This window comes from Alligator sinensis, unplaced genomic scaffold, assembly GCF_000455745.1.
Source record: "Alligator sinensis unplaced genomic scaffold, ASM45574v1 scaffold653_1, whole genome shotgun sequence".
Classification (NCBI taxonomy): Eukaryota; Metazoa; Chordata; order Crocodylia; family Alligatoridae; genus Alligator; species Alligator sinensis.
In genome coordinates this window covers 1,140,509-1,165,236 of record NW_005842498.1, presented here as the reverse complement: position 1 = coordinate 1,165,236, position 24,728 = coordinate 1,140,509, and the positions used below count along the sequence as shown (strand labels likewise).

The window sequence follows — 24,728 nt, the reverse complement described above, 5'->3', positions numbered from 1 at the left end:
TGGTGGTATTCAGAGCATGGGATATAGAGAGCTGGAGATATACAATCAGGTACATATATAGAGAGGTATATGAAGCTGGAATACTCAAAGCTGGAGGTACTCAGAGCTGCAGGTATTCAGACAGGTAGATACACAGAGATGTAGCTGTATGAATCTGGACATATATGGAGCTGGAGATAGGTACAGATGTAGATATTTGAAGCTGGAGATATACAGAGGTGGAAATATATAGACATGTAGATATATAACGCTGGAGCTATGAGGAGCTGCAGATATTCAGCTGTGTAGATATACACAGATGTAGCTATATAAAGCTGGAGACATTCAGAGCTGCAGATGTTTAGACCTGGAGATGTCTACAAAGGTAGACATATAGAGATGTGTATATGTATGTATATATATATATATGAACCTGGAGATATATAGAGCTGTAGATTTTTATACGTGGAGATATACAGAGAGGAAGATATACAGAGATGCAAATATACAGAGCTGGATATATATCTATACAAGTCTATATATGAAGCTGGAGCTATTCAGAGCTGGATATATTGAGAGCTGGACATATGCAGAGAGGTAGATATATAGAGAGGTAGATTTATAGACAGGTAGATAAATAAAGGTGGAGCTATTCCCAGCTGGAGATATTCAGAGCTGTTAATATTGATAGCTGGAGATATTTAGACCTAGAGATATACAGAGCTGGAAATAGTTAGACCTGGAGATATTCAGAGCTGGAGATATTGGTAGCTGGAGATATTCAGAGCTGGAGATATTCAGAGAGGTAGAGAGAGAGAGAGATTTAGATATATGAACGTGGAGATATGCACAGCTGGAGATATACAGACAGATATATAAACCTGGAGCTATTCAGAGCTGGAGATATTTATAGGTGGAGCTATTCAGACCTGGAAATATTGATAGCTGGAGATATTCAGGCCTGGAAATATTCAGAGAGGTAGATATACAGAGATGGAGATATATGAAGCTGGAGAGATGCAGAGCTGAAGAAATATATAGACAGGCAGATACATAAAGCTGGATCTATTCAGAGAGGTAGATATATAGAGATGTAGATACATGAATCTGGAGATATCTACATCCCGATGTGCGGGCCGCCTCCCGATCCCGTCCACGTCGCCATGTGCGAGCCGGGAGCGATATGCGGACCCGTCTTTGCGCACGCGGGCTGTGGCCAGCAGCCCGGGCACGCGGGGTCAGAAGGGACGGCGGGGCGGTAAGGAACGCAGGGGCTAGAATTAGCCACAGAGGCGTAGTGGCTGATTTAAAGATTGTTTTACTTACGCCGCAGATGGTCGCGGTGCAGGCAGGAAAACTTGCTTGACTTGCGGTTACAGACAGGAAAGAAGAGAGGCGGGCAAGAGTTCTCAACTCGCGCACTCTAGCCCAATCCGGCTGAAGGCTCTAAGCACGCGAGCCCGTCGTCTCAACCGAAGAGAGTACTCGTACAAAAGAGCTCCGAATAAACTCACACGAAGTTTGCTAGGCTCCGTGGAACTTGTGCTCTGAGGTAGTCCGGTCGTCTGAGCAACTATGTCAGTTGTAGTGCGCAGGTTTGTTATTACCCTGAAATAGAATAGTTTTCTGATACGCATACTGTTAGGTTTACAATCATTTAGATTATTAGGAAGTATTAGCTTTACAGCTGAATACAAGGCATGACCTGTGGCCTAGCAATGCAGCTGACCACAAGGCAGATTGATAGCTAAGCCTTTGCTTGTGTCAAGTAATCATTTTAACTATATTAAGCATTTTCTGAGTTAAAAGCAGCAAGTATCTCTGTGTCTGTGTGCTGAAAAATCAGCTACAGCAAAAAGTAAGATAAGACAGAGAAACCATTGTTCTGGGTGCACTGGTTGTGTCCTTGAGAAGTATCTACTACTGTGTAAGGTTTTGCTAACATATTATAATGTTACTGTTACTTACCTTTTAGCTTTTTAAAAAGTGCTAGTTCAGCTTAATAAAAATATGCTGTTACAAAGATTTAAAAAGCACCGCCCAAGTATTGCTTTTTTTTGTTAACCATGAAGTCTTGCCTTGTTATAATAAATATAAAAGATCACCTCACCCTTAGGGGGGGGCCATTTTGCCTTTTGCTGGCTTTATGGTCTTTGCTCGAGCAAATAAACAGCTGTCTTTCTTTACCCGCGTTGTCTGTCAATCAAATTACAGCTAGACAACGAACCTTAGGGAGGTTTCTCCCACCACACAGGACACGAGGAAGTAGCTTTGCAGGGGTTCAAGGAATCTGGCAGGGTTTAAAGTAATATGCACTGGTTCAGCACTCAGCATGTGCCCCACTTCATTTGCATGGGTGGACCACGGCTGTGGAGGTACCCGTGCCAACAGTTCCTCTTGCAAGAAAGAAGTGTCGGGATCAGAGTACTCCTGGATTAGCAAAGCCACAAGCTCGGTTTCCCTATGTTCCGGTACTTCAAGGTAAACACCCTCTGGGTTACAATAAATCATGCATCCCAGTTTACACAGCAAATCCTTCCCAAGGTTGACAGGAGCACAGGGATTAAGAAGAAAGGCATGATTCTCAGACAAAAAGCCAATTGAGACACATACAGGTTCAGAGACGGGATATGGGATAGGCTGTTCGCCTATACCAACAGCATTTACCGTTTCAGGAGAATGAGGTAGGAAAGGAAATTCAGTGGCCTTTAGCGTGGAGTGGGAGGCTCCGGTGTCAACAAGACAGGAGACAGGTTTACCAGAAATAAGGCGTTCAACAAACGGACCAGATTGGTCTAGCAAGCAAAGGAGCGATAATGTCACTGTCCCTCAGGCTGGGAAAATTGACAGGCAAAGGAGGTGGGGGCTGGGTCCTTGGCCGGGGCGGTTGGGGCATTCTGATTTCCAATGTCCTTCTTGCTTACAATAGTGACATTGGTTTCCACAGCCTCTCCCATATCCACCCAGGCCTCCCCTTCCTCTGCCACATCCTCATCGTCTTCCTCTGCCTGGACCTTGCAACTGAGAAATCTGTAAGGCCATTAAACTTGAACTTGGCATTGTCTTTGGATTGTTCCAATTTGTTATAAAAATGGTTAGCTGCAGCAAGGACTTCAGTTAACCCTTTAGTTTCCCAGCCAATAATTACTGTTTGAATTTTTTCAGCAATCTTAGGGTTAAGTTCTTGAATAAAAGCAGCCACCATGGCTTGCTTAGCATTGTTGACTGGATCATTCATTCCTGAATATCGTTCAAATGCCTGTTTGAGGTGTTCTAAATAGTCACTAGGGTGTTTGTTCATTTTTATTTTGCTTACAAGTATTTATCTTGGTACAGTCTGCCCTGTTTGGGCAGATTGTAAGAATTGCCTGAACTAAAGCTTTTCTTTTGTCAATAAAGTCCTGACCAGTTCCCGGGTCTTCAGTTGGCCATGAACAGGAAGCGTAGAAGCGCCTTTTAGTTTCTTTGAGCAAAATGGCTTGTAAAAGTTGGTCTATATCTGCCCATGTTGGATTATAACAGGTTATTATTATATGAATAAATCGCCCACCTTACCTCCCCCCAAATTGTAGTGCACACTACTGTGTACATGCTGTGGCACAACCACCTTCCCAGCACGGGACCAGTAGGAATGCCAATGGGAATGCTGCAGACACCTGTGCTTCCGGGAAAGTGGTAAGTTGGCAGATGGTGGGGTAAAAAGTACAGCAATTTGGAGTTGAATTTTTGGAACGGGGTAACTGCTCAATCAGATCCCAACAGCTCTTTGAGGGCCTGACAGCAGAGTCGCAGCAACAGAGATGGACAAGGACTGGTATCAATGGGGATACAGTTTAATTCCTTAGATATATAAAATAGTTATGTACTGTGATAAGAAAGTCCAAGTACTTGGATTCGCATATTTAGTGACCAGAGACACTACACGTTGTACAACACAAATTTCAAAGTTTTTTGGCAGGAGTGAAACCTGGCAGAGGAGTATGACAACGGAAGAAAAAAATATATATATTTTTTGTAAAGGTTAAATTATGTTTTTAAATTAAGGTATGTTTGGTAATATTTAAGTTAACTGGGAGTCACCAGGAAGTGGGGGATATGTTTACCAGGGCAATAGTCAGGGTAACTACAAACAATGGACACAAGTTGAAAGAGAGCAAATTCAGGCTGGATATCAGGAAAAAAAAGTTCTTTACAGCGAGGGTCACCAAAATATGGACTAGGCTTCCGAGGGAGGTGGTGTTGTCCCCTTCCTTGGAAATATTCAAAAGGAGATTGGACAGACACCTAGCTGGGGTCATCTCACCCCAGCGCTCTTCCCTGCCCAGGGAAGGGTGTCAGACTCGATAATGTAATAGGCTCCTTCTGACACTACTAACTATGGAACTATGAACTTAGGTTACTACATTTTTTGGACTATAAATGTGGCCTTCTGTGTGCTTGCTGAAACTGAGGAAGAACTGGGTCTCATCCCCTACCCCGTAAGTCCTAGCAGCAGCAAGCAGGGGAGAAAAAAGTTTGGGGTCCAAATGGAAAGAGGTTGAGGGTTGGCTTGGCCAGCTGGCTTGCTGTGAGAAGGGGGTTGCAGCAGAGGCTGGTAAGGACAGTCAGAAGTGAGATACATGCATATGTGAAAAGTCGTATCATGTTTTTTGGAAATCTCGTTTTTCATTAAATCTAATATAAGCAATAAATCAGTAAAAATTTGCAAGATTAGCACCTGGTGCCCACAAAAATCAGTGCAGGACAAATTAGATGAACTTCCATTGATTTCCATGGATTTACAAGCGAACCCAAGCGGCACCTGGCAGTGCAATAGTTGCAAAGCAGTGAAAAAGAGCACGTTTTCAGGCATGTCAGACCCATATTACACATTTAAAATGATAAAAATAACCCTCATGGAAGAAATTTAGGAGCTAAAAATAAAATGAGGTATTTTAAAATTACCGCACATAAAATTACTAAAACAAAAACAAATATCAGCTTGTAACGTGAATACACAGATGCAATTTAGCTAGATTAATGGTGATTTTTGTAATGTGGTAACAGGAGAAATGTAACATTTACAAGGGCCAAAATTAGCAGCACTGCATTTCTTTGAAGAATGAACCATTTGCTTTAAGTCTGAGGTCTAGTAAGGTTGATGATTCCCATCATAAAGGCCCAATATTATACTCCCAGTCAAAATCATTGCTTACAGCTCTTCTACGTCTAAGAAATCTCTGTCACAATGAGACTGGAACAGTGCACGGACAAAGCAAGAAGCTTAACACCTTGCCAAAGACATTTGCAAACACAATCTGAGTGAGCAAGCAAGGGACAGGGTTCTTAATTATTCCTAAACCCTGGTTTCAATCAGTGTTTCACAGCACCACCATCGGAAAATTCAAGACTAGGCACCATCCTGGCCTCTCCCCTCTCTCTAAACCAGTGGTTTGAATCTTCACCCACAGCACCCCTCATTAGACTCAACTCATCCCCCCCCGGAAGATGCCAACTCTTTAGTTTTCGCTCATTTTTTAACTGAAGTAAAAATATTAAGAGCAATTCTTCTGTTGCAAAGAACTCAGAAAGATTAAATCACCACAGACAGTACAGAGCTGCTTTTAGTGCTACTGATTTCCATTTGAAATCTCTAGTTTTTGCTTGTGAATCAGGCTTGCTGTGGCCTAGTTGAGAATCAAGTTCTATACCCTTTTCAAGATCTGATGCCTTCTGTAGAAGAAGAGCAAGACTTGTTTTTTTTGTTTTGTTTTGTTTTGTTTTTTTTAATTAAACCCACATTATTAACCGCTGTCTAGGTCTTCATGGCTCTCACTACCTACTGCAGCCTCCTAATTTCTGGCCTTCTTGACAGGTCAAGCCAAAGCTCTGAATAATATGGTTGGGTGAACTAAGCAGCATTCTCTTAGAGGCTTCACATTGTTTCACTGTTACACCCAATACAGGATTGTGGTCCTTATCCTTTAAGGCAGTTATCATTTAGGTTCTCTTAATATACCACTATTAAAAGTGCCAGTCTCCATTGCCCATCCCCTCCCCACAACGTTATTTTTCTCCTGGCTGCTTCTTTACTCCTTAACAGCTAGGCTTGGGGGAAAAACAGGATTTTTTTTACCTCTGTCTTGTTTAGGTAAAGCTTCCAATTTGTACTTTGAAAACAAATGCTTAAATATAAATCAATCTTCTCAGAGCGTACTGCATTACCTATGATTTGCCTTACGGTGGAACTTCAAATTCATTAATAGCAAGGCTTAGTATTAAGAGATTGTAATTTAATTCCCTTAAAATGCAGCTTTCCCCTAAGCAGTGCAGACTCAGAATAACCCCTCTAACTCTGGGGGTATACTAGCACCCAGATGTTGGGGTGACAAGGTAAAAGCCATCAAGTTCCCTTTTCAACTCATGGAATCAGAGAGCAAGTCTTGAATACAAGTCCAGTATAATGGCAATATTTATTTCCCCCCACTAACTACTCCAGTGAAGGCATATTTTAGTGCCTATATTGACATTTTGGGGTTGATACAACAGAACTGGCAGCACCCAGCTGTTGGAAGTGTTGCTTCACAGCCTTCTTGCATCAGGCCAGGCTGGCTCTGGATTATGCTCTGTTCAATACTTCACTTGTTACCTGCTTAGGCAAGGAAATCTAGATTTAGCCTACAAAGGGTTAGGCCAGGTGTGGCAGGAGCTAGCATTTAAACAGCTCTTAAGAATCAGGCAAGATTTAAGCTTGAGCAGTTGTTGCCCTTGTGCACCCCAGAACCTAGGTATTTCCACAGCTGTGAACTAAGCCAGTGAACCATTTTCCACCCAGAAGATGCTAAATTCATTGTTTTTGACTAGAACAAAAATAAAACCACTTTCTCTTGTTGCAAAGCACTGAGTAGACCCATAAGAGCTCAGAATGACTTCAACTGACAAACTCCTCCCACCTCATAAGTCACAGGTGCCCAGCTAACAAGGCTAATGTTGTCTGGCACCTCACAGCCCCCTTGAAAGCAGCACCCCCGGGCACAGTGCAACCTGCTCCAGGATCAAACTGAAATACAAAGGCTCACTTCAGTCATTTTGGGACCTGCTAGCTTTAGGTCCTAACTCCTGATCCTATTCCAGTCCCCTGGAATACAGATCTGGCAGCTTTTATGCCTTACTGCTGCAGTTTAACTCATTATCTTTAGCAGGTGATTAATGAAAGCACCCTCCTTTTAATATCTGCCCGTATAACGCAGTATTTCAGCCCCCAAACTGCCCGGACCCGCCACTCAGCCTAATATCTTCCCCCACACCCTGCCACGCGGCGCGTAATGGCGTTTGAATGCCACCGACGGCCGTATTTAGAGGCTCTCAGCTGTGACTGGCGTCCGGCACAGCCAATCGGCCCTCGCCGGGCGCAGCGCCTCAACTCCAATGGGCGCTGGCGTAGCAGGAGGACCCGCTCGCCCCTTTCCTGGCCCCGCCCCACCGCGCCGGGGGGGCGTGGCCTGGGCGCCGGGCCCCCTGCGCATGCGCTTGTCCTGCGCGCTTAGTGTGCGAGCGGCTGTGGTGCGGTGCGGAGCTGCTTGGTGGGGACGGATACGGACGCGCACACGCAGGTGCAGCCGTGGACCCAGGCGCATCCCCCGGGCCGGCACGGAGCAGTCCCGGGGTCGCCGCCCCTCCCTGCCCCAACCGGGGACACCCATCCGCCGCTCCCGGGATGCTTGCTGTTGTCACTTGTGCGCTGTCCTTTACCAGATGCCGGGTATTGTTAGCGTTTGCTGATCTAATGTTTTCTCATTCTAACGGTGCATGGTTATTATTGCAATATGAAGACGGTTTTTAAAACCTGGACTCGCAAAAGGTTTTTTCTGCCTAGCTGCACTTCTGAAAAAAGTGAGTGAGGGCTAGAAACCCTCAACTGAGCATGAGCACAGGTTATATATTATTGCTATTTTTATTATTATTTTATTATTATTAAAAGATGGCTTGTTGCTCAGTGGAGATCAGCAACTTCCTTTTTTTTTTTGCACCTCCCTTTTTCTTCAGTTAACTCTCAATCTGGGTTACTCACCGCAATTTGCCTGTCATAAATTTCTCCCTGGTGCTTGGGGGTGAGTTTTTGGCAGGGGGGAATCCTTTTCTTTTTCTTTTTAAACAATAAATAAATCTACAGCTGTTTTTTGGGTGGGGGCGAAGTTGCATGTGGGCTCCCACTCCTCTGTCCTGAGTTGGCCTTGCTGGCAGGATGGGTCTTCATTCATTTGTACCTTCAGTTGTAAACAGGTTGTGGTGCCACTGATCCATCTTGGAAAAAAAGGCACCACCACCTGCATAGATGATGACTTTGATTTCTTCCAGCTGGCAATGAGGGGGTGCAAGAGGACAGAAACCCTCTTTTTGAGAAAATTTGCCTCTTTCCCAGCTGATGTTATTCTGGATTCAATCTATTATTATTATTATTATTCTTTTCTTTTTCCTTCCCACCCCCACCTTCCCTCTGTTTTTTTCAGCTCTGCCCAGAGAGCACATGATGGGGTAATGGATGAGGCTGAAGCTCGTTGTTTATTCCCAGTTCCTTATTTCTTGTTCCCGTTTTTTTTTTTTTTCACAGGTAATCTATACCCAATAAAAAGCTTGTTATTAATGAATTACACATCCTAGAGAGAGAGAGTTTTATTGGCTATGCATATGTATTAATATGTAAAACAATATCCCGCATCCAGTATAGAGCCCTAAATGAAGGTCAGATGAGGGTGGGATTATGGGGCAAAATACTTCTTGGGCCACCCGAAACTTCCTCTCAATGCCACCAGGGGACTGTCCCAAGAAATCCTGACCACAGTCCTACCCGGGCTAAAGCACAGTCTGGCCATGCCAGGCTGCCAGTCCCCAAGCCCACTGTACTAAATACCATGGCTTCAATAAGGAACTGGCTTTTGGGCTGAGATTATGATTGGAAATTCTTTTAGGGTCATCCCATGCCATGTCTCTCTGTCACTGTAGGACTCTCCTGGACATCTCTGGCCAGGGTTTCGCCTGGCCCAAAGTGCAGTTTGTGTGTGCCAGGGTGCCAACTGACAGTCCTCCCATGCCCACAGTACTGAGTATATGGGCTCCAATAAGCAACCAGTTTTGGCTGGGTTTTTGGTTGGAAATCTTTTTTGGGCCACCCCACACCATGGCTCTGTGCCACAGGATAATCTGATGGACATCTCTGACTCGAGATGCCAGGCCCTTGGCCATGCCAGGCTAATAACTGACAGCACCCCAGCCACTGTGCTAACTATATGGACCAGAATAAGAAACTGGAGTTTGGGCTGGGATTACAGCTAGAAATCTTTCTTGGGCCACCCCATGACATACCTCTGTGCCATAGGACACCTCTCCTGGATGTCTTGGACCAGAGACTTGCCCGGTCCAAAACATGGTTTGGCCGTGCCAGGCTGACACCTGACACCCCACCCCCCCTACAGGCACCGTACTAAATATATGGGTTTGAATTAGGAACTGGTTTCTGGGCAGGGATTAGAGATAGAAATGCTTCTTGGCCCACCCAACACCCACTCTATGGCACTGGGGGACACTCCTGGACATCTCTGACCAGAGTCTTGTGCTACCCAAAGCGTGGCTCGGCCCTACCAGGATACCAGCTGACCCCTACCACCCACCTCCCACCCACACATACTCCACTAAAATATGTGTTTGAGTAAGGAACTGGATCTTGGGCTGGAATAATGGTTGGAAATCCATTTTGGGCCACCTCACAGCATGCCTCTGTGGCACCAGGGGACTCTTCTGGTCATCTTTGACCAGAGTCCTGCCTAGCCCAAGACCCAGTTTGGCTGTGCTATGCTACTAACTGACAGCCCCCCCGAGACATTGTACTAAGTATATTGGCCTGAATAAGGAACTGGGTTTTGGGCTGGGATGACAACAACAAATCCTCTTTGGGCTACCCCCCACCATGCCTCCGTGGCACCGGAAGACTCTCCCGGAAACCCCTGACCAGAGTCTTACCTGATAGAGCACTTTGGCCGTGCCAGGCACCAATTTACTCCCCATCCCCATTTGCTATTTACATTTCTACCAATAAGGAGCTGCCCTTATGCTGGGATCCTGGGGAGAAACCCTCATGGAATCCTCCCAAAACATGTCCCCACTACCAAGGGCGCCTCCTGAAAAAATCTGGGCATGTCCCTGCCTTGCTTTTTGAGTGTGCGCCTGCCAGTTGCCACCCAACCTTTAAGACCTTAATGTTGCTGTTCCACCAGACACTGGATGGTAGGACAAATGTCTGCATGCAAATATAGGGCACCGGTACATGTGATGCACCTCTGCTTCAACACACAGTATTAGCACATGTCAGAGCAGACCCGATTAATTGAATCTGGTGCCAGTCTGCTGAAGTGTGCTAATTAGCACGCTCCAGCAGCTTCTACATCACGTGTATTCGGTTCACTGTCCTCGTGTTTTAAAATGGCAATGGCAGCACTTTAACTAAAACTCTTCTAAGATGCTTTGTTACAGCACCCCTGCCACCATTTTGAAGCGTGAGATGCTAAATACATGTGACACTGTGGGCAATTTAATTGGAGTGGCTCTCAGAGACGTTCTATTTAAAGCAGGCCCTCTCTGCACCCCAAACGTGTATAGAGGCCCCTAGGGATTTTTTCACCACCTTTTCACATTTACCTCCAGCCGCCACCCAGAAACTTGGTAAAGTAACTTAAAGTTGGGTGTTGAAATTTAAAGCAAGCTGCTCACTCACTAGCAAATGTTAAATTAGAACAAGTTTATTACAAGGGAGAAGGGGAACAGTGGTACTCCCTCAGCAAAACCTTAACTATTAACATTCAACTGTAACTAAAAATGGATCAGTCTCAGTCAGCGGAAAACCAACCTAGGGAGCTCCCTCCTAGCCAAGTCACTGGGGAAAGGAGTTTCGCCCACAGCTGCCATCCAGGAACCATCTGCAGTCCAAAAGAAATTCCTTACTCAACCCCATATACTTAGTGCAGTGGGCATGGGGAGCTGCCAGTTAGCAGCCTGGCATGAAGAAACTGTGCTCTAAGATGGGCAAGACTGATCAGGGGTGTCCAGGAGAGTCCTTTGGTGCCACGGAGGCATGGTGTGGGGTGGCCCAAGAAGCATTTCCATATCTAGTCCCAGCCCAAAAGTCAGTTCTTGGTGTTCACAAACAAGAGGATGGTGTTCCCACATCAGTAAAGTCTGTCTGCCCCTGGGGTGCAGCTGTATGTGACCTAGATCAGAAATGCACCAACTCAAAGCAGGTTCTGGAGGTGAGAAATAAGCAGAGTCTAAAGCAAGGGACGTTGGTTGTGGGATGTGCTCACTCCTTCCCCCTGGGGACCATTGCCATCATTTGGGGTGGGGGGGCTGTGCAGGACCCCAGGCCTTACCAAGGGGGTGGTCCTAGAGATCTCAGCAACAAACTCATTAGGCTGCACTGGTTTGCTCTCCTGAGCCCTTCTTCAACACGACCAGTCCTTTACAGTGCAGAGGGTACCGGTTCCCTCCCGCCCTGCACTTGGTGCCAGAGGCCAGCGGCAGTGACGTGTGGCTGAGCAGCCTGGACTGTGCCAGGTGTTGAGAGGCTGTGCCTGGGTCACACACAGGTCACAAGAGGGGAACGTTCCCATAAGCGTTGCTCTTGGGTTAGTCAAAGAGATCTCATGGCCCTTCACCTGGGATTCAGCCACAAGAGCACCTTGGGGCTGGGGAGCACAGCACGGGAGAAGGTATCTCTGCTGCAGAGCGCGCAAGGGCAGTGAGTGGGGTGGGCAGGGATGGACAGAGGGCCCCTGAGTGCAGGAGCAGCAAGGTTGGGGGGTTACATTTCTGCTATGTCTTTGCAGGGGATTCCCATGGGTCTGGCTGTGAGAGATGCAAAGGAATCAAGTCCAGGCTCTAATGGGTCACTCTGGGCCCTGCTCCAGCCCCCAGTACCTCCCCAACCAGCTCCAGGATGTGCATGAGGCCCAGTGCTGATAGCCCACCTGGGACCTACATCCACTAACCTGAACATGAAGCAGGAAGGGTCCCAGATGCCAGAGCCTCCCTAGAAGCCAGTGATTTCCCATCCTTTCCCTAGCCTGCCTGTGCCTCTGTGCCCTGGAACAGAGGCCCCAAGCGCAGATATGCCTGCAGTGCTCCAGGCTGAGCCAGGCACCCAGGGAGCCAAAAACCTCAGGGGCCGTTTCAAACCACAGTTTATAGCCCCAAGAGGTTCAGAAAAGCTTCCAAACCCCGAGCCCTGGGGATTCGTCCAGCTCAGCCTTCCCCACGGCTGGGGAGAGCACTTCTGACATGCCGGTGACACTTCTCTGCTGTGTTAGAGCTACCATAGCTGTGAGGAAAGACCGAGGGGTTAAACTCTGCAAGGTGCTGGGTGAAGAGACTGTGCTTCCACAACGCTGTCCCATGCATCGGGTAGTGGACCAAGCTGACTCAACTGGCTGGATCCCAGGGAGGATGGAGCCTGCTCTGACCATAGCAAAAGGTCTTGCTCTGTCTGGTGGAACAGCCGAGCCCTCTGCTTGTACTGCTGAGAGCCAAGGTTGAAACCCCATGGAGGAGTCGTGACGGGCTGCTGAGCAGCACTTGATGCACAGGCAGCTCCACTGTTTCCTGCCGCAGTTGAACAGCAAAATAAGAAATCCCTGGCTCAGGTGTTACATGGTGTGACTCTGAAGTGCTGGGGAGATCAGACGAGCCCGGAGAGAGGGCCCCACACAGCTCACGGGGCAGAAACTTTGTTGTTCTGAGCTATGAGCAGACAAGGGACATTTTGTGCATATGTTTGCGCTGCAGCGCCAAGCACTTTTAAAAGCACCCGGCGCTGCATTGCATACAATTGTATAAACAGTGAAATGCACGTCAGCGCTGAAAAAAACAGCAGTGGTGCACTTTTGAAGTAAAACACATCAAAAGCGTTTTAGTTCAAAACCACACCGCTGCCATTTTCTCAGCACTGGTGCACATTTCACTGTTTATATGAATGCATGCGACCGAATGCCGGACACATCAGCTTGTGTGAGAAGACTCGATTAATTGAGTCTGCACTAATGCACTGGATCTCTGGCCCATCAGAGCAGACAAATATATGTGTATAAATGCCCAAGGTGCCTATGGAGGCGCACAGCATCACAGTGGTTAAAGGAGGAGATGGTACAGAAGGGCTAATGCACCACACATCACACAAGGTGGCCCCACATCACCAGCAATGGGAGCAGGAACCTCCTGGTTTGAACTCAGCCCCCTGTTTTAGTCAGTTCAATTCTCAGTTCCAGAAATGCAGAAATTTGAAATATCCATATTTAAAACTGCAGGTGGACCCGTACGTCTTGTTAGGGGATCTGTGCATGGGGTGTCCCCATATCTTGTCTGTCCTGCCTGACCGGTCTGTACACACAGCTGCCCACCCAGCAGTGGCTGCATCGGGGTGCTGGGAGGGACGTGACTGTGGGGAAGAGGCGCACTGTGTCTCCTGTTGGAGCTTGTGCGGTACCGGGGCCATGTGCCATGGGAGCTCCCCCCAGCAGCCTGGTGTGTCCCTGCTACCTCTGCACACGCGGAGCTGCCAGCGGCTCCTGACGCTTATTTCACTGAGAAAGTCACAGACCAGGGGAGCAAAACCCCTTCTGTGAAAACCCAGCTGAGCCTGCACATCACCTCACCCATCATGGTGCTAAACCCCTCCTGCCTGTCCAGCGAGACACAGCTCTGCGTCACTCAGCCCTGCTTCTTTTCTTGATGCTGATAACAGAACAGACCGCATCTCTGCTTCCCAGCTCCTGGGGACTCACTGGAAGGAAAAGCCAGGTTTCACTTAGGCCTTGTGCACTCGCTACCTCACAAGTAAGTCTTGCTCTCTACCCCTGTTGATCCAACAGTCCGGGGTCTGGCTGGGCCGTTCTGGGGGCACTCTAGTAGTGCAGCAGTCTAATAGTCCACCTGCCCTTTGTGCCCAACATTTCTTTATGCCTTTTGTTATTTTCATCTTGTTATTTCCCCCATGACAATGACTGCTGCTACTGCCCCTTTGCAGGTTATTTGCATCACTAAGATTTCGCTCTTGGATCTCTCTCTAAAACCCTGTTGGCACAAATACCCCAACCAGGCAGACTTTTTTTATCACGCTTTCTTTCTTTTTGAACACCTTTGCACCACCATCCCTGACAGAGTTTCCACTTTGACCATGTTTAAAGCTGCTTTAACCAGTGGCTCTTTCACAAGCTCATTTACTATGTAATGCCTGACAGAAGTGAACACTGGCAGTTTTCATGGTTATGGGGGGACCACAACAGCAAACATCCTGCTGCTGCTAAGGTGGTTAAATTGGGCCTTTCCTAAAATATGGGGTAATGCAGTCATTCTGGGCAAGGTGTGGGCCCTGCCTGAACTGTGAGGGGGCAGGAAACGGGGACTCGCCAGCCTCCTACACATGGCCACTGTTAAGGCAGGTGCTGGTGTTGCTGTTCACTCCCCAAAGGGATACTCCCGCACCCTGCTGGGGTGAGCCGGACAGTGGGTGTTGGGTGATGGCAGATGCACAGTGATATCACAGGGGCATCACCCTGAAAACCTGCCTTTGTCATTTCCTGCCAAGTTCTTCTACACAGGACATCTCCAATATCCACCCACTCCAATGCTGCGTAGTGCAGGAGGGTTTGCACAGCTCTCCTTGGGACTCTGCAGGCACTTCGGGGTCTGCCCACCCAGAGCAGTGACACACTGCAGGGGAGTGGCAATCAGCCAGGAAAGAAGCCCTCTCCCAGGCCAGCTCCACAGTGCAGTGGGGAGAGCTGAATGACCTGGCTTTGCTATGCTATGGGCTCAGCCCCAGCACTGAGAGATAAAAGGGAGCCAAGGGGGAGAGAGAACAGTATGGCGGGTGCTGCAGGGATAGGAGAGGAGCCTAGCCTCTCTTGTTGCTTCAGGTACTCTCAGGTCTTCCAGGGGGTGTCGTTTTGTGGTCGCATCCCCACACCCACTGCACAGCTCACAGGCTGGTGGCACTGGTTCCCTGCTGCCCAGATGCCTCAGTCTTCTGAATCCGGAAAGGAACTGAGATCAGACTATGCCAGGGTAGCATCCACCAGGGGCCTTTTTAGGTCTACGAAGCAGGAAAGCGGGGCAGCGTCCTCCCCTGCATGACCACGCACAGGTCATGCCTCTGATCTGCTTGTTCCCAATGTATTTCCCCTCCTGCCTTCCTGAATGTGCCAAGGCCTGAAGAAGCTGTGCACCAGCACTGGGGTAGGATGGGGAATCAAGGATGGTTCAGTGTATCTACACGCGCTGCACAGCCCAACACAGAGGGAACAGGACGGAACAACTTTTACGATCAGGTCATAAAAGCATTGGATGCAGGTGTCGCCGTGGACATAGTCTTTCTGGACTTCAGCAAGGCCTTTGACACTGTCTCCCACCCCATCCTCATTAAAAAACTAGACAACTGTGGCATCAATGCCTACACGGTCAGATGGATTGCTAATTGGCTGAAGGGTGAAGGGTCGTACTCAGAGGGTGGTGGTGGACAGGTCATATTTGACCTGGGGGGAAGTGGGCAGCGGAGTCCCCCAGGGCTCGGTCCTTGGGCCCGCACTGTTCAATTTCTTTATCAGCGATTTGGACGACGGGGTGAAAAGCAACCTGATTAAATTTGCTGATGATACCAAAATTTGGGGTGAGGTGGGCACGCTAGTAGGGAGGGAAAGACTGCAGCAAGACCTGGATAGGTTGCAGGGGTGGGCTAACAAAAACAGGATGCATTTCAACACTGACAAGTGCAGGGCGCTGCACTTCGGCAGTAGTAACCGGCAGCACACTTATAAGATGGGAAACTCCCTTCTTGAGAGCACGGAGGCAGAAAGGGATCTTGGAGTCATCACTGACTCCAAGATGAACATGGGCCGACAATGCGAGGTCACAGTCGGCAGGGCTAACCGGACCTTATCGTGCATCCACAGGTGCATCTCAAGTAGGTCCAGGGAGGTGATCCTCCCCCTCTACGCGACACTGGTCAGGCCAGCTGGAGTACTGTGTCCAGTTCTGGGCACCCCACTTCAAGAGGGATGTGGACAACATTGAGAGGGTCCAGAGGAGGGCCACCCACATGATCCGGGGACAGCAGGGCAGACCCTACAACGAGAGGTTACGGGACCTGAACCTGTTCAGCCTTCATAAGAGAAGGCTGAGGGGGGACCTTGTGACCGTCTATAAACTCACTAGGGGGGACCAGAAGGGTTTGGGGGAGACCTTGTTTCCCCTAGCGCCCCGAAGGATAACACGGAATAACGACCACACGTTGTTGGAGAGTAGGTTTAGATTACACATCCGTAAGAACTACTTCACAGGGCGGCTGGGATCTGGAACCATCTTCCAAGGGAAGTGGTGCTGCCTCCTACCCTGGGGGTCTTTAAGAGGAGGCTGGATGAACACCTTGCTGGGGTCGTTTGACCCCAGTGCTCTTTCCTGCCATGGCAGGGGGTTGAACTTGATGATCTGTCAAGGCCCCTTCCGACCCTACAAACTATGAAACTATTAGGGAAAAAGCTCTTGTAGAGAACAGTTTTGGGACACAGCAAGGAAACCTATGAGAACAATGTTCCTGCTGCCACCATCTGAAGGCTGCTGAGCAAAATCAGCACAGAACACAAGTTGTGCAGGGAAAGCAAGGTCCAATGACCGTGCACCCGGGGAGAAGCAAACCAAGTTGCCAAGAGTAGAAAGTGGGTCCCAGGTTGTTCTCTGCTCAGACGGCTGCGACGGGCCAGGCAGGCGGGCAAGCAGCAGCCCCGGGGAGGGTGGCAGAGCCATGCATACAAGCAGGAGCCCAGACATGCGCTGCCTGTGCCAGCAGGACCTGCCTGCCTGGAGCTGAAGGGCTTCCCTGAGCCTGAGAACAAGACACCCAGCCACCTCCTGATCACCCCAACCTCGTGGGCCCAGAGGTTAACACAAGTTATCAGGTGTTTGTGGCTCTAACATTGCCTCTCTTGCTTGTCACAAGCCCCATCTGAGTGGAGCACCTCCCTGTCCTGGAGACAGGCCTAGGAAAGAGCCTCAGAGGGTGCTGGTGGCAGGGAAGCTGCAGGGCTGGGCCAGGGCAGGAGGAGCTGGGGCTACAGGTGGCCCAGAGGGGCTGGGGTGGCCTGAGCTGAGGCAGGAGGGTCAGGGGTGGGGGCTAGGCTCCATGTTGGGGACAGGGGGGGGGCCGTGGGGTGCAGATCTCTCCCCACAGCCTCCAGGAGCCGTCCCCAACCTGCTTCGGAGGCACCTGGCTCTGCCCCTGCTGCCACCCCCAGCCTTGCCCCGAGCACTGGTCTGGGAGCAGGGCCAGGAGGAGCAGGGCCCAGAGCAGGGGGTCATGGTGCTGCAGGTGGGAGCCCAGACCCAGGAGAGAAGCTCAGGTCCTGGTGGCCGTGGTCCTGAGCACCCAGGGCAGGTCCTTGAGCAGGATCTTACTGGGCTTTGCATAGAGGGGGTGCACCAGGGCCTGGCCTGGGGAGGCTGGGACAGGTGGGAGGGGATGTCTGCCTGTCTGTCCCTGGGCAGACCCCCCTGTCTCTGCTGAGGAAGCCTGAGCCAGCAATGTGGGACTCAGCATCACACTCCTTTGGATGTGAGCATTGTTGGGCCCATCCCTGAGACTTGGGCTCATGGGACGAGGCCACAAGTGTCGTGTTGGCCATTCGGTTGTGCCAAAACTATCAGCGTGCCTGTCCCTGCGCCCCGTTCCGGACTGACAGGGCGCAGGGACTGTCCCCCGACCTGAACATATTTATCCTATCCCCTTCCTGGGCCGGGGGTGGGCACAGGGACAAGGGTCTCATCAGGAAAGCCCACTCCTGGTGACTGTACTGTGCTGGGGGCTGAGCTGTGTCTGAGGAGGGAAACAGGAAGCCCACCCGGGGATTACGTGGGACTCAGGAAGAGTCTAGGGATATGGGACCTTTTTCCTTCCACCTGTAGCAGGGTGGGAGGTTTAGGAGGTGTCTGTAACTCTGGATTTGCAGATGGGATGGGACAGATGTACATTTGCAAGTGCCTGTGTGTGTGCACCTGCCTATCACTGCTCTGTGTGTGTGTGTGTGTGTGTGTGTGTGTGTCACTGGGGGGGGTGTCTGTGTGTGTGCAGGTGTGTGTGTTATGTGCAGTGCCAGGAGAGGGGAAGCAGCGGGCACTGTCCACACGCTGCGCCAGGCCCAGGCCCAGCACCGCCAGGCAGGGGAGCCCGCATTGGAGGCAGGTCCGTGCTGACGCTTGCTCTGGCCCATTGTCCCCGGGATCCCGTCACTCCTCCCTGCGCACAGCAGGGCTCAGGCCGAGCTGAGCCATCCCCAGGACCCGCTCTTTGCTCCCAGCCCCAGGCCCTGCCTGCATGTGCCCTGACCCCCAGGGCAGAGAGCAGAGAGGCCTGAGGATCTGGCCCCGGGGGCTCGGGGTGAACCAGGACCCTGCCCCAGGGCTGTCCCTGTGCTTCACTGCCAGCCCCAAGAGTCACTCAAAGGTCGTCCCGGCCTGGGGACTCCCGCAGGCCAGGCCAGACCCCTGGCGCCCACAGCCCCCGCGCTCAGCACCTTGCCCCAGGGGGAATAAACACTCTGGTTGCCGTGGCAATGGTGCTGTTGCTTCCAGTGTGACATCACAATCCCCAGCCTAACTGTCAGCCCGGCTCTGCCAAGTGTGCCCGTGGCGTCGCCACAGCCAGTCGCACATCCCAGTCCCTGTGTTCAGTAGTTAGTGTCTCGAGAATTAGTGGATTAGTTGTTTAGTTAGGTCTTTAGTTCGATAGTTTATTGGTTCGGTAGTTCATTAGTTCATTCATTCGTTAGTTAGGTAGTTAGTTAAGTCGATAGATAGTTCGTTAGTTCATTATTTCAATAGTTTGTTAGTTCAGGAGTACATTAGTTAAGTAGTTAGTTCGTTAGATAGGTAGTTACTTTGTTGGTTAGATATTTAGTTAGTTCATTCGTTAGTTAGTTAATTAGTTCCTTAGTCCAGTAGTTCAGTAGTGTATTAGTTAGGTAGGTAGGTAGGTAGGTAGTTAGTTTTCTGTAGTTGCCCATGTGAGCAACGGGAGTGCGCGCCTGCGGGAGCCGTGAGTGCCCATTCTTGCTCAGCCGCGGGCAGCACCGGGGACACCCGCGGGCCCGTCACAGGCACTTGTGGGCGATGGGGCAAGGTGGGGCAGGGGCTCAGAATGTGCCAGGCCCAGGACACGGCCCTGTGCCTCGTCTCTGCTCTCGCCAGCCCAGCTCCTCTTGCCCTCCTGCAGCCCAGGGCTGTGTTTGTTGCAGATGCTGCGGCACAAGAAGCTGCCACCGCTGCGCCTGTGCTCCAGCACCCCGGGTGAGGTCTGGGCACGGCCCCCATGGCAGCAATGAGGGGTGGGCAGCACGGGGGGCTTCAGGCCCGCGTAACCTCCCCTTTCCGCAGGCCGGGCCTGGCAGGCCAAGCTCCGCTGTGCCAGGTCCAACCTGGACAGACCTGGCTCCGTGCCCCGAGCTGTGCCCCCTGCTCTGCACCAGCAAGGTCCTGGGGAGGGGGAGCAGGACTGGCCCCCATGGGCTGCTCACTCTGCGCCTGGTCCTGGCCCTGGCCCTGCCCCTGCCCCTGCCCAAGTCTTGCCCCTGGCAATGGCCCTGCTGCCCTCTGCTCCCTTGCAGGGTGGGCCACACGGGCTCTGGGACCCCCGTCCTCACAGCGGTGCTCAGTCCCTCCAGCCTGATGCTCAGTCCTCGTCTCCCCTCAGCACCAGATGCCACCCTGGGCACAGGCAGGCAGGCAGCAGAGAGACTACCCCCCATTAAGGGCGCTGCGAGTTTAGCTCCCCTGGGGGCAGGCCAGGAGAGGAGGGAGCCTGCACGTGGTGAGTTTGGGTCCATCCTGAGCTGAGGGGCTTGTACGGTTGCATGGGGAGGGGGCAAGGTCTCTGCATGGGGGCACCCCCTCTCCCTCCTCGGTCTCCATTCCCAGGGGCTGAGCTGATCCAGCCCCTCACAGTCCCACGGCACTTTCTTCCACCCGCCAGATGCCTGTTTGGGCCAGGAGACCCCTCTCCAGCCTTACTGCCCCTCATCCCTGGTCCCCTAGCACCCTCCCCCTACCAAGGGCATTTGCATCTCACGCGAACAGCCATGTCCCTGGGGTCTCTCCCAGACCTGCTCCCTGAAGGGACTCCCACCCGACTCCCGTGGAGGAAGGCCCTGCCCTTGCGGCACACAGGACTCCTGGCAGGTGCCTCCACGCGCTGTGTTCCAAAGGGGCTGGTCGTCCTGCGCCCTGGCAGCAGAGTGGGTCCACCTGATGCTGTGCCCCTTGTCTCCCCCCAGGACCAGGAGCAGTGCCGGGGGGAAGTGGAGGGGTGGGGGAGACCCTCCCAGCTGTGCGGGGCAGCTCTGCCAGGGCGGCCGGCCCCTCCTGCTGCCATGAGTCTCTCCCCTGTCCAGGGGTTGGGGGGCTGATCTGGGGTCAGGGGTCTCTCACCAGGTGTCCTATACCCCTCTCACCCCCATGCAGTGCACAGGACCCTGGGGAAGAGTCTCACTCTCTGCCGACTCCACGGGCCCTGCAAGAATAAGGGAGGGGGTTGTGGGTTCATCACCTGATCTCAGGGACAGTCCTTCCCAAACCAGAGTGTCGGAGGGGACCTGGGACCTTGAGCTGGGAGATGGTGGCTCACCTGAGATGGGTGGTAACAACCAACCCCTGGCACCCCCGGGGCCCAGGTCTGTGAGCCCTGCCCAGCCCCAGGGTTATGGGGGCTGCCATCCCTGCACCCTGGGGAGATGGGGAACTCGCTGTGCAGGGGAGCCCATTGCCCCAGCAGCTCTTTCCTTCCCCAGGAGGAGAAACCCCGTGGTGGGCATCGCCGTCAGCAGGTGAGCAGGACCCAGGCAGGCTGGGGGCTGTTGAGGGAGACCGAGTGGGCTGGGCAATGGCTGCATGGAGGGGTGAACCAGAGGGACAAGGCTGGGGCTGGGCTGGGGGATGGTGGGCGAACACATGGCCAGAGGGACTGATGGGGGCAAGAGGTGGCTACGTGTGCAGACAGAGGCCATGGCATGACGTCTCCGTAACCTGTGCTGTCTCATTTGCTGCAGCTGGAGCTGAAGGTGCTTCGGGCCCGGCTGGCACAGGCGGAGCAGGACATCAAAGCCATCCTGTCCTGGTAGGTTTGGGGCTGGGGAGGGAGCTGGCTGTTCCCGTTGTGCGGCACAGGGCTCGGGGGACAAGCCCAGGGACCATCCCTGCATCTGTGCATGTCTCTCCATGGGGAAGGGGTGTTTTCTGAGACGTCGCTATCAGCCTCTCTGAGCCCAGACACGTTTTTTGTCTCCACAGCGCAGGGCAAAGGGAGGAACGTCTCTGGGTTAGTTTGCATGGGGCAGAGGCCGGCAGGGCTGTGGGGCAGGGGAGGGAAGAGGCTGAGGCCAAGCTTGGCCAGGCTGGGGACATCCCAGAGGATGCTGAAGCTGGGAGCAGAGTCCCGACACATGGCGTGTGGGGAGAGGAGGGACCTGATGGGTGCGCAGGGAGGTAACGCTGGTGGGTGCAGGGCCCGATACACTGGGCGCAGGCATGGGCAGGCTCTGACGGGCTGGGGGGATTCTCGTGCAGGCCCAAGTGGAGGCGCTGAGGATCCAGAACCTGTTCCTGATGCTGGCCCTCCAGGCCCAGAGAGAGCAGGATCAGGATCTGGACGACAGCCCCATGGAGGAGAGCCGCTCTGCATGCCCCCGCCCCAGGGGGAGGGGGAGTGTGCGTGTGCCCGTGTGTGCACAGGGCAAGGGTGGCCCCTGCTGTGCCAGCCCCGCAGTGGAGGGGACAGGGGGTTGCCCTGGCTCCGTGGGTGGAGGGCTTGTGTTGCAGTGCTGGGCACCACGTGAGCTGTGTGGATGTCACAGTGGGACCGGTGGGGTGACAGGTCTGTGCTGCACTGACCTCTCCTGCTCCGTGGATTGCTGCCCACCAGCCTCCCCCGATAGTCCGGCATATGCCAGCTCTGGGCCCATGGGCTGGATTTTCTCTTCACTTCTGTATTCCTTTTTCATTTGCGCCAGACTCCCATGGATATGGAGGGGATGGCGGAGGAGTGCTGGCCACCCTGGAGGGGATAAGTGGGGGACAGGGAGGGGAGGGTGAAGTGCGGGGCTGACCTAGGTAGCTTGTGAGCTCTGGGCCAGGCTATGGGGTGTTGCAAGTGGTACTGTTTGCAGGTAGGGGAGTCCTTCCATCTCTGGTGCTGGTGGGGATGAATTCAGCCCAGGACCCATTTCTGACCTTTTTGTGCAACCAGGAGCATTATCCCCCACCAGGAAATGGAGGCAGGGTCCCATGAGGACAAGGGGACCCAGACCTACCTGCCCCTGTATGCAGAAGCCAGCACCTAGGCAGAGGGCCCTGGGCATGAACACGCCGGCACCCAGACCAGGGCCTTCTGCTGGGCTGAGATGGGGTGCCAGACCGAACCCCTGCCCATGACGGACGCTAGCACCCAGACAAAGGTTGGCCAATGTCAGAAACGACCAGGACAGGGAGAGAGGTATGGTGCTTTTTGTTGCATTAATTTGTGAGCCTGGGATCAGAGCTGGATGGGACCTGGGTGATGATCAGGGCCTCTTCTGCCTCCAGGCAGGTCAGGATGACGTATGATGCCCATCCCTCAGGGTGCCAGTGCCCTGAACCAAGCAGTTGTCCCGTGTGTCAATCCTACAACATGTCTGCCCCTGGATGCTGTGCTCAGGCAGCGTGGGGCCATATCTTGGGAGGGGATTGGCCCCAGGCTGTATGAAGCCCCAAGAGACGGGTGGGAGAGCTTCTTACCCTTACTGTAAAGAAGTTCTTCCTTATGTCTAATGTAAATCTGCTCTCTGTCAGTTTGTGGCCATTACTTCTACTTATCACAGGGGACACCCCGGTAAATAGGGTACCTCGTATTTCTTTCCACCCCCCACCACGTCCTGATGAATTTGTAGATGGCCACAGGTCACCTCTCAGCCTTCTCTTGTGGAGGCTGAAGACATCCAGGTCCCTCAATCTCTCTTCCTAGGACCTTACCTTCAGGCCGTAAACCATATGGGTGGCCCTCCTCTGGACCCTCTCAAGGTTACCCATGTCCCTCTTAAAGTGCGGCATCCAAAACTGGATGCAGTTTTCCAGCTGTGGTCTTACCAATGCTGCATAGAGGGGACGTATCACCTCCCTAGACCTGTTTGTGATTCATCTGCTAATGCATAGCAGAGGGTGGTTAGGTTTACTCTTCTCACTTTCTCGCACTGACGACTCTCTTGAAGTCAACTATGACTCCAAGATACCGTTCTGCTGCCGTGCTGCTTAGAAAGGCTTTCCCCTATTGTGAGTGTGATGGTGATTCTTTCTCCCTAGGTGCAGCACTTAGCACTTGACTTCATTAAAGTGCATCCTATTCTGTCCATGATCCATCTCTAACCAGTTACTCTTGTGCAATCAGGAGCAGATGTCCCTCCCAGAGGATGGACGCAGGCACCCAGGCCAGCCTGCCCCTCACCAGAGAGGCCAGCACCCAGGCAGAGGGCCCCCGGCATGCAGACACCTGCACCCAGACCGGGGCCCTCTGCCTGGCTGAGGTGGGGTGCCAGGCTGGCCCTGGGCCAACACTGGAGGCAAGCACCGAGACCCAGGGGCATCATGGTCTAAGATGGACACAACAGGGGGAAAGATATGATGCTTGTCCTAGGGCTAGCTTGTGAGCGTGCGATCTGTGTGAGGAGCAGAGGGCGGGCTGGAGCCAGGACTCTGTCCCTGGTCCTGGGAAGGGTCTTGCAGTTTGGGAGAAGGATGGGTTGAGGGCCAGGACCCCTGGTTCCTTCCCAGCTCTGGAGGCCTCGGGAGGGAATAGGTTAGTAAAGGGGACATGTCTTGTGTGTCTTCAGTAAGTCTCTTTAACCACAAGTGCCTCCAGCGCCCTGTGTGTCTAGGTGGGGCAGGGCTGGGGCAGGGGGTTGACAGCCCTGGGCTCTCTGTTCATAGATTCATAGATGTTAGGGTCGGAAGGGACCTCAACAGATCATCGAGTCCGACCCCCTGCATCATCGAGTCTGACCCCCTGCATAGGCAGGAAAGAGTGCTGGGTCTAGATGACCCCAGCTAGATGCATACCCAACCTCCTCTTGAAGACCCCCAGGGTAGGGGAGAGCACCACCTCCCTTGGGAGCCCTGGGAGCCCTCCCCATTGTGTATATCCAGAGCGCAGCCAGGAACCAGCCCTAGGCCCAGCAGCACAGGGGGAGGAAGGCAGATGGGTCTGGCAGGGCTCCCAGGGCTGGTCAATGGGATAGAGGCAGTGGTGGAGAGAGGGGAGACCGGTGCATGGGCTGGTTGATGTGGCAGTGGCCTGGGGGTTTGGGGTATCTGCAAGGTGACCAGTGTCTCTGCCTCCCACCCCCAGTGCTGACACGGCAGCAGAGGGGAGGAGGCAAAGGTGGGTGTGCGGGCCAGGAGCGACCCGAGCCCTTTTCCGTGCTGCACACGGGCTGTGGCCAGCAGCCCGGGCGCGCTGGATCGGAGAGGGAGGCCGACGAGCTGGAATTAGGCACAAACGCTTAGTGGTAGTTTTAAAGATTGTTTACTTACACCGAGATGGCAGTGGTGCAGGCTGGAAAACTTGCTTGAGTTGCGGTTACAGACACAGACAACACAGACGGTCTCGTGGAGGTTGCTAGGCTCCACGGAACAGAGCTCCGGATGCTCTGGGTGAACGA

General features: G+C 52.3%; 1 pseudogene; it reads left to right on the top strand.

The window, feature by feature from the left end:
• The window catches only part of LOC112551538, a 49,781-nt pseudogene that overhangs the window by 19,610 nt on the left and 5,443 nt on the right, over window positions 1-24,728 (top strand).